We start from the raw sequence: 10737 nt of genomic DNA, 5'->3' as shown, positions 1-10737 counted from the left end.
CCTCTACCCCCCCCCCCCTTCTATTTGTCCCTCTACCACCCCCCTCCTATTTGTGCCTCTACTACCCCCCCTTCTATTTGTCCCTCTACTAACCCCCCTTCTATTTGTCCCTCTACTACCCCCCCCTTCTATGGTCCCTCTACTACCCCCTCCTTTTCTATTTGTCCCTCTACTACCCCCCCCTTCTATTTGTCCCTCTACTACCCCCCCTTTTATTGTTCCCTCTACCACCCCCCCCCCCATTTGCTCCCCTCTACTACCCCCCCCATCTATTTGTCCCTCTACCACCCCCCCCCCCCCTTCTATTTGTCCCTCTACTACCCCCCCTCCCATTTGTCCCTCTACTACCCCCCCCTTCTATTTGTCCCTCTTCTACCCCCCCCATTTGTCCCTCTACTACCCCCCCTTCTATTTGTCCCTCTACTATCCCCCCTCCCATTTGTCCCTCTACTACCCCCCCTTCTATTTGTCCCTCTTCAACCCTCCCCCTCCCATTTGTCCCTCTACCCCCCCCCCCCTTCTGTTTGTCCCTCTACTACCCCCCCTTCTATTTGTCCCTCTACCCCCCCTTCTATTTGTCCCTCTACCCCCCCCCCCCTTCTATTTGTCCCTCTACCACCCCCATCCTATTTGTCCCTCGACTCTTCTATTTGTCCCTCTACTACCCCCCCTTCTATTTGTCCCTCTACTACCCCCCCTTCTATTTGTCCCTCTACTACCCCCCCTCCCATTTGTCCCTCTACCCCCCCCCCTTCTATTTGTCCCTCTACCACCCCCATCCTATTTGTCCCTCTACTCTTCTATTTGTCCCTCTACTACCCCCCCTTCTATTGTCCCTCTACTACCCCCCCTCCCATTTGTCCCTCTACCCCCCCCCCCCCCCTTCTATTTGTCCCTCTACCACCCCCATCCTATTTGTCCCTCTACTCTTCTATTTGTCCCTCTACTACCCCCCTTCTATTTGTCCCTCTACTACCCCCCCTTCTATTGTACCTCTACCCCCCCCCCTTCTATTTGTCCCTCTACTACCCCCCCTCCCATTTGTCCCTCTACCCCCCCCCCCCCTTCTATTTGTCCCTCTACCACCCCCATCCTATTTGTCCCTCTACTCTTCTATTTGTCCCTCTACTATCCCCCCCCTTCTATTTGTCCCTCTACTACCCCCCCTTCTATTTGTCCCCTCTACTACCCCCCCTCCCATTTGTCCCTCTACCCCCCCCCCCCTTCTATTTGTCCCTCTACCACCCCCATCCTATTTGTCCCTCTACTCTTCTATTTGTCCCTCTACTATCCCCCCCTTCTATTTGTCCCTCTACTACCCCCCCTTCTATTTGTCCCTCTACTACCCCCCCCTCCCATTTGTCCCTCTACCCCCCCCCCCCCCTTCTATTTGTCCCTCTACCACCCCCATCCTATTTGTCCCTCCACTCTTCTATTTGTCCCTCTACTACCCCCCCTTCTATTTGTCCCTCTACTACCCCCCCTTCTATTTGTCCCTCTACTACCCCCCTTCTATTTGTCCCTCTACTACCCCCCCCATTTGTCCCTCTTCTACCCCCCCCCCCCTCCCATTTGTCCTCATCTACCCCCCCCCCCCCCTTATTGTTTTAATGATGACAGCGTAAGCATTGGTCGGGTGCATTTGTAGAGTAGTTATGGGGACATGAAGATGTGGAGTGCACGGGTCATTGACCAGCATATAGACTTTGATTGCCACCACAAGCAATTAAAGCTAAGCTGCTCGGCTTCTGTGGCAGGAACCCTTCTGTCATACGTTCCTCCATTCAACCCCCCCCCCCCACCTCTCCCAGCTCTGTTCTGTAGTAAACATGAAGGATGTGTCTCTGTTCTGTAGTAAACATGAAGGATGTGCCTCTGTTCTGTAGTAAACATGAAGGATGTGCCTCTGTTCTGTAGTAAACATGAAGGATGTGTCTCTGTTCTGTAGTAAACATGAAGGATGTGACTCTGTTCTGTAGTAAACATGAAGGATGTGACTCTGTTCTGTAGTAAACATGAAGGATGTGTCTCTGTTCTGTAGTAAACATGAAGGATGTGACTCTGTTCTGTAGTAAACATGAAGGATGTGTCTCTGTTCTGTAGTAAACATGAAGGATGTGACTCTGTTCTGTAGTAGACATGAAGGATGTGACTCTGTTCTGTAGTAAACATGAAGGATGTGACTCTGTTCTGTAGTAAACATGAAGGATGTGACTCTGTTCTGTAGTAGACATGAAGGATGTGACTCTGTTCTGTAGTAAACATGAAGGATGTGACTCTGTTCTGTAGTAGACATGAAGGATGTGACTCTGTTCTGTAGTAGACATGAAGGATGTGACTCTGTTCTGTAGTAGACATGAAGGATGTGACTCTGTTCTGTAGTAAACATGAAGGATGCGACTCTGTTCTGTAGTAAACATGAAGGATGTGACTCTGTTCTGTAGTAAACATGAAGAATGTGACTCTGTTCTGTAGTAAACATGAAGAATGTGACTCTGTTCTGTAGTAAACATGAAGGATGTGACTCCGTTCTGTAGTAGACATGATGGATGTGTCTCTGTTCTGTAGTAAACATGAAGGATGTGACTCTGTTCTGTAGTAAACATGAAGGATGTGGCTCTGTTCTGTAGTAAACATGAAGGATGTGACTCTGTTCTGTAGTAAACATGAAGGATGTGACTCTGTTCTGTAGTAAACATGAAGGATGTGACTCTGTTCTGTAGTAAACATGAAGGATGTGGCTCTGTTCTGTAGTAAACATGAAGGATGTGACTCTGTTCTGTAGTAAACATGAAGGATGTGACTCTGTTCTGTAGTAAACATGAAGGATGTGACTCTGTTCTGTAGTAAACATGAAGGATGTGACTCTGTTCTGTAGTAAACATGAAGGATGCGACTCTGTTCTGTAGTAAACATGAATGATGTGACTCTGTTCTGTAGTAAACATGAAGGATGTGTCTCTGTTCTGTAGTAAACATGAAGGATGTGACTCTGTTCTGTAGTAAACATGAAGGATGTGACTCTGTTCTGTAGTATCTATGATATTAATGTCCTGGTTCCTTGCTGATGTTTTTCTGGCTAAGTACTGCAGCGGGCCTGAATGTCCTGGTTCCCTGCTGATCCGCTGGTTCAGATGGACCCATTTGAGTCCCAGCGTTGTTTCCTGGTTCGGTGGAACGTACATAAACGAACAACTGATCTGAACTGTATCATAACAGACATAATATAGTAGATGTAAACAGAGGACACTCAGATTAGTGCGCTATGTAAGACATGGTTACATAAAACAGAAGGTTACTTAAGGCAACAACTACAGTAAGGTTGTTGGTTGGGGTGAATGGGTAAGGTACAAAGTGAACGTCTAGTAACTTTAGCGTTTTGGCTAATTAGCAACATTGCAACTGCTTACTACTTTTTAGCTACTTTGCAAATATTTAGCATGTTAGCTAACCCTTTACTATAATCCTAACCTTAACCTGTTGAGTGTAGGGGGCAGTATGTTGATGTTTGAATGAAAAACGTACCCAAATGAAACTGCCTATTTCTCAGGCCCAGAATATAGAATATGCATAACATATAATTGTCTGATTAAGATATAAAACACTCTAAAGTTTGCAAACTGTCAAAATATTGTCTGTGAGTATATCAGAGTGAGTATATCAGAGTATATCTTCTGCACACCAATATCTCTACCTGTACATGACCATCTGATCTTTTATCACTCCAGTGTTAATCTGCAAAATTGTAATTATTTGCCTACCTCCTCATGCCTTTTGCACACATTGTATATAGACCCCCCCTTTGTTTTCTACTGTGTTATTGACTTGTTAATTGTTTACTCCATGTGTAACTCTTTGTTGTATGCTCACACTGCTATGCTTTATCTTGGCCAGGTCGCAGTTGCAAATGAGAACTTGTTCTCAACTAGCCTACCTGGTTAAATAAAGGTGAAATAAAAAATAAATAAAACCTGAGGAAAATCCAACCAGGAAGTGCCTAAGAGAAACAAATCTCCCTGTTCCATTGCATGCCTTCCCTCCATTTAAAGCGATATCAACCAGATTCCTTTCCCTATGGCTTCCACATGGTGTGAACAGTCTTTAGACATAGTTTCAGACTTTTATTCTGAAAAATGAGTGAGAACTATCACATCGCGTCAGTGGATGGCTGGGTGCCAGCAGAGTTTTGCATGCGCGAGTAGCTTGGAGCAGACATTTTCTCTCTCTCTCCTATTGAAAAAGCTACAGTCTGGGTGAAATATTATCGATTATTTATTGTAAAAATCACCTGAGGATTGATTATAAAAAACGTTTGACATGTTTCTACGAACTTTACGGATACTATTGGGAATTTTCGTCTGCCCGTCATGACCTGCACGAGCCTCTGGATTTCTGAACAAAACACGCCAACCAAATGGAGGTTTTTGGATATAAATATAATCTTTATCAACCAAAAGGAACATGTATTGTGTAACTGGGAGTCTCGTGAGTGCAAACATCCGAAGATCATCAAAGGTAAGCAATTAATTTAGTAGCTTTCCTGACTTTTTCGTGACCAACCTACTTTGCTGCTAGCTTTTTGTAATGTTCTGTCTGCTGAGAGAGATGTCCTAACATAAACGCTTGGATAGCTTTTGCTGTAAAGCTTTTTTGAAATCTGATGCGCCAGGTGGATTAACAACAAGCTAAACTGTGTTTTGCTTCATTGCACTGTGATTTCATGAAAATTAAATATACATTTTCTAATTTGGTGCTCTGCAATTCAGTGGATGTTGACGAAAATGATCCCACTGAAGGGATGGGTACGCAAAGAAGTTAACTCTATCACCTTACTCCAAACCCTAACCTTAACCCTAACCTTTATGAGACTTTTCAGCTCATGTTAGCTGGGTTAAAGTGAAATTTCACACATTTTCAACTGCATATTAATGGGCATATTGGACGGTAGCGTAGCCTAATGGTTAGAGCATTGGACTAGTAACCGCAAGATCAAAGGTTGCAAGTTCAAATCCCCGAGCTGACAAGGTAAAAATCTGTTGTTCTGCCACTGAACAAGGCAGTTAACCCACTGTTAATAGACTTTCATTGAAAATAAGAATTTGTTCTTTAGCTGACTAAAGAGCTGATAAAGGTTCAATAAAATAAACATCTCCAGCAGCCTGTGTGGAAATAGAGAATTCATTTTTTGGGAGGGGGGGGGGTAGAGGGACAAATAGAAGGGGGGGTAGAGGGACACATAGAAGGGGGGGTAGTAGAGGGACAAATAGAAGGGGGGGGGTAGAGGGACAAATAGGAGGGGGGTGGTAGAGGGACAAATAGAAGGGGGGGGGTAGAGGGACAAATGGGAGGGGGGGGTAGAGGGACAAATAGGAGGGGGGGTGGTAGAGGGACAAATAGAAGGGGGGGTAGTTTTGTAGTGAGAAGATACAGTATGTCACGACTTCCGCCGAGGTTGGCTCTCCTGCCCGTTCAGGCAGCGGTCGTCGTCACCGTCCTACTAGCCACTACCGATCCCTTTTTGTGTATCTGTTGGTTTTGTCTGATTGGCTTCACCTGTGTGTTGTTTAGTTAATTAGTGTCTGTATATAATGTAGGTTGTCCCACCCTTGTTTTGTGCGGGATTGTTTATTTTGTCATTTCATTTTCGTCTGTTGTGGTTATCGTGTTTTCTTATTCTCCGGTTTGTCTGTTATCCTGTGTTGGATCATTTCACCCTGTGTTTGTTTGGGTTGACCGGTTTGTCTATTATCCTGTGTTGGATCATTTAACCCTGTGTGTGTTTGGGTTGACCGGTTTGTCTATTATCCTATGTTGGATAATTTAACCCTGTGTTTGTTTGGGTTGACCGTGTTTGTCTATTATCCTGTGTTGGATCATTTAACCCTGTGTGTGTTTGGGTTGACCGGTTTGTCTATTATCCTGTGTTGGATCATTTAACCCTGTGTGTGTTTGGGTTGACCGGTTTGTCTATTATCCTATGTTGGATAATTTAACCCTGTGTTTGTTTGTTTCACCGGAGAATAAACTTTATTATCGCATTCTGCTCTCTGCGCCTGATTCCACCCTGATTAGACACAGTATGTGTTTCCTCTTCAACCAATTAGTGATCCAATTAAACAATTAGTAGGCAATTAGTTGGCATGAAGGATAACTCATAATTCGTTAAACTACATGTTCAAATCAAATGTATTTACATAGCACTTCTTACATCAGCTGATATATCAAAGTGCTGTACAGAAACCCAGCCTAAAACCCCAAGCAGCAAGCAATGCAGGTGTAGAAGCACGGTGGCTAGGAAAAACTCCCTAGAAAGGCTAAAACCTAGGAAGAAACCTAGAGAGGAACTAGGCTATGTGGGGTGGCCAGTCCTCTTCTGGCTGTGCCGGGTGGAGATTATAACAGAACATGGCCAAGATGTTCAAATGTTCATAAATGACCAGCATGGTCAAATAATAGTAATCACAGTAGTTGTCGAGGGTGCAGCAAGTCAGCACCTCAGGAGTAAATGTCAGTTGGCTTTTCATAGTCGATCATTGAGAGTATCTCTACCACTCCTGCTGTCTCTAGAGAGTTGAAAACAGCAGGTCTGGGACAGGTAGCACATCCGGTGAACAGGTCAGGGTTCCATAGCCGCAGGCAGAACAGTTGAAACTGGAGCAGCAGCACGGCCAAGTGGACTGGGGACAGCAAGGAGTCATCATGCCAAGTAGTCCTGAGGGCTCAGGTCCTCCGAGAGAGAGAAAGAAAGAGAGAATTAGAGAGAGCATACTTAAATTCACACAGGACACCGTATAAAACAGGAGAAATACTCCAGATATAACAGACTGATCACGTCAGTGACTCAACCCACTCAAGTGACGCACTCCTCCTAGGGACGGCATGGAAGAGCACCAGTAAGCCAGTGACTCAGCCCCTGTAATAGGGTTAGAGGCAGAGAATCCCAGTGGAGAGAGGGGAACCGGCCAGGCAGAGACAGCAAGAGACAGCAAGGGCGGTTCGTTGCTCCAGAGCCTTTCCGTTCACCTTCACACTCCTGGGCCAGACTACACTCAATCATAGACTCATAGAGTCTGCGTCTCTGACATGGGTAGGCAGACCGTTCCATAAAAATGGAGCTCTATAGGAGAAAGCCCTGCCTCCAGCTGTTTGCTTAGAAATTCTAGGGACAATTAGGAGGCCTGCGTCTTGTGACCATAGCGTACGTGCAGGTATGTATGGCAGGACCAAATCGGAGAGATAGGTAGGAGAAAGCCCATGTAATGCTTTGGAGGTCCTTCACAGTTTAATTTTAGATACCAGGCTATTCTTTGAGTAGAGACAACAACCTTTATCACGGCAACTGGTTTGATACATTCACTTCTGAAGGTAAATAATAATAATTACATTCAGTAATCTTGCTCTGATTTGTCATCCTAAGGGTACCTGAAAAAAAAGCATAATTTTGTTTTATAAAATCAAGTTTTATATTCAAATGTAGGAAGTGGCTACTGCAGTATGAAACCACTGTTGTCTCTTGCATCCATGTCAATACCTCAACATAATGTTAACCTATATACTCTCATTTCAATACTTCAACATAATGTAAACCTATATACTCTCATGTCAATACTTCAACATAATGTAAACCTATATACTCTCATTTCAATACTTCAACATAATGTAAACCTATATACTTCAACATAATGTAAACCTATATACTCTCATTTCAATACTTCAACATAATGTTGACCTATATACTTCAACATAATGTAAACCTATATACTCTCATTTCAATACTTCAACATAATGTAAACCTATATACTTCAACATAATGTAAACCTATATACTCTCATGTCAATACTTCAACATAATGTAAACCTATATACTCTCATGTCAATACTTCAACATAATGTAAACCTATATACTCTCATTTCAATACTTCAACATAATGTAAACCTATATACTTCAACATAATGTAAACCTATATACTTCAACATAATGTAAACCTATATACTCTCATGTCAATACTTCAACATAATGTAAACCTATATACTTCAACATAATGTAAACCTATATACTCTCATTTCAATACTTCAACATAATGTTGACCTATATACTTCAACATAATGTAAACCTATATACTCTCATTTCAATACTTCAACATAATGTAAACCTATATACTTCAACATAATGTAAACCTATATACTCTCATGTCAATACTTCAACATAATGTAAACCTATATACTCTCATGTCAATACTTCAACATAATGTAAACCTATATACTTCAACATAATGTAAACCTATATACTCTCATGTCAATACTTCAACATAATGTAAACCTATATACTCTCATGTCAATACTTCAACATAATGTAAACCTATATACTTCAACATAATGTAAACCTATATACTTCAACATAATGTAAACCTATATACTCTCATGTCAATACTTCAACATAATGTAAACCTATATACTTCAACATAATGTAAACCTATATACTCTCATTTCAATACTTCAACATAATGTTAACCTACAGTGCCTTGCGAAAGTATTCGGCCCCCTTGAACTTTGCGACCTTTTGCCACATTTCAGGCTTCAAACATAAAGATATAAAACTGTATTTTTTTGTGAAGAATCAACAACAAGTGGGACACAATCATGAAGTGGAACGACATTTATTGGATATTTCAAACATTTTTAACAAATCAAAAACTGAAAAATTGGGCATGCAAAATTATTCAGCCCCCTTAAGTTAAAACTTTGTAGCGCCACCTTTTGCTGCGATTACAGCTGTAAGTCGCTTGGGGTATGTCTCTATCAGTTTTGCACATTGAGAGACTGACATTTTTTCCCATTCCTCCTTGCAAAACAGCTCGAGCTCAGTGAGGTTGGATGGAGAGCATTTGTGAACAGCAGTTTTCAGTTCTTTCCACAGATTCTCGATTGGATTCAGGTCTGGACTTTGACTTGGCCATTCTAACACCTGGATATGTTTGTTTTTGAACCATTCCTTTGTAGATTTAGCTTTATGTTTTGGATCATTGTCTTGTTGGAAGACAAATCTCCGTCCCAGTCTCAGGTCTTTTGCAGACTCCATCAGGTTTTCTTCCAGAATGGTCCTGTATTTGGCTCCATCCATCTTCGAATCAATTTTAACCATCTTCCCTGTCCCTGCTGAAGAAAAGCAGGCCCAAACCATGATGCTGCCACCACCATGTTTGACAGTGGGGATGGTGTGTTCAGGGTGATGAGCAGTGTTGCTTTTACGCCAAACACAACGTTTTGCATTGTTGCCAAAAAGTTCCATTTTGGTTTCATCTGACCAGAGCACCTTCTTCCACATGTTTGGTGTGTCTCCCAGGTGGCTTGTGGCAAACTTTAAACGACACTTTTTATGGATATCTTTAAGAAATGGCTTTCTTCTTGCCACTCTTCCATAAAGGCCAGATTTGTGCAATATACGACTGATTGTTGTCCTATGGACAGACTCTCCCACCTCAGCTGTAGATCTCTGCAGTTCATCCAGAGTGATCATGGGCCTCTTGGCTGCATCTCTGATCAGTCTTCTCCTTGTATGAGCTGAAAGGTTAGAGGGACGGCCAGGTATTGGTAGATTTTCAGTGGTCTGATACTCCTTCCATTTCAATATTATCGCTTGCACAGTGCTCCTTGGGATGTTTAAAGCTTGGGAAATCTTTTTGTATCCAAATCCGGCTTTAAACTTCTTCACAACAGTATCTCGGACCTGCCTGGTGTGTTCCTTGTTCTTCATGATGCTCTCTGCGCTTTTAACGGACCTCTGAGGCTATCACAGTGCAGGTGCATTTATACGGAGACTTGATTACACACAGGTGGATTGTATTTACCATCATTAGTCATTTAGGTCAACATTGGATCATTCAGAGATCCTCACTGAACTTCTGGAGAGAGTTTGCTGCACTGAAAGTAAAGGGGCTCAGTTTTTGATTTGTTAAAAAGGTTTGAAATATCCAATAAATGTCGTTCCACTTCATGATTGTGTCCCACTTGTTGTTGATTTTTCACCAAAAAAATACAGTTTTATATCTTTATGTTTGAAGCCTGAAATGTGGCAAAAGGTCGCAAAGTTCAAGGGGGCCGAATACTTTCGCAAGGCACTGTATATACTCTCATGTCAATACTTCAACATAATGTTAACCTATATACTTCAACATCATGTTTAACCTATATACCCTCATGTCAATACTTCAACATAATGTTGACCTTACACATCAATTTCTATATCTCATCATACTATGAAAGCGAGTCGTTTTGGCTGTGAAATACAAGACCTTTGTGTCGAAGCCTAAATGCTTCTTCATTCAACATGAATGAACAACGTTATACAAAGCCCAAGGTCAATACAGTCTTTTTTACCTTCCTCTGTAGAACATTTACCTACCATCTCTATGATCAAAGACTGTAAGAGCGGCCTGATCTCTTCTCTACCTCGACTAATATACCAATATTATATCTGTTTCCAGGAAGCGAGGTAGTGGCTCGGGGAGAGAGTCAGGCTAGTATAATCAACAGAGTGCCAGTTGGAAGACAGCCTCAGATACGTAGTGGCCGGTAGAGAGAGAGAGAGAGAGAGTCAGGGAATAATGACAGTAATTGAAGCGAAGTCCTGGGCTAAAAGCCCTATTTCAATTGATTACCCAGGATCCTCAGTAAAATGTGTGGAATACTCCACTAAAAAATGTCATCATTACTGTCTCTTTCTCCTTTCTCCCATCTCT

The sequence above is a fragment of the Oncorhynchus kisutch genome, linkage group LG14 (genome assembly GCF_002021735.2).
Source record: "Oncorhynchus kisutch isolate 150728-3 linkage group LG14, Okis_V2, whole genome shotgun sequence".
NCBI lineage: Eukaryota > Metazoa > Chordata > Actinopteri > Salmoniformes > Salmonidae > Oncorhynchus > Oncorhynchus kisutch.
This window is presented reverse-complemented; position numbering follows the sequence as displayed.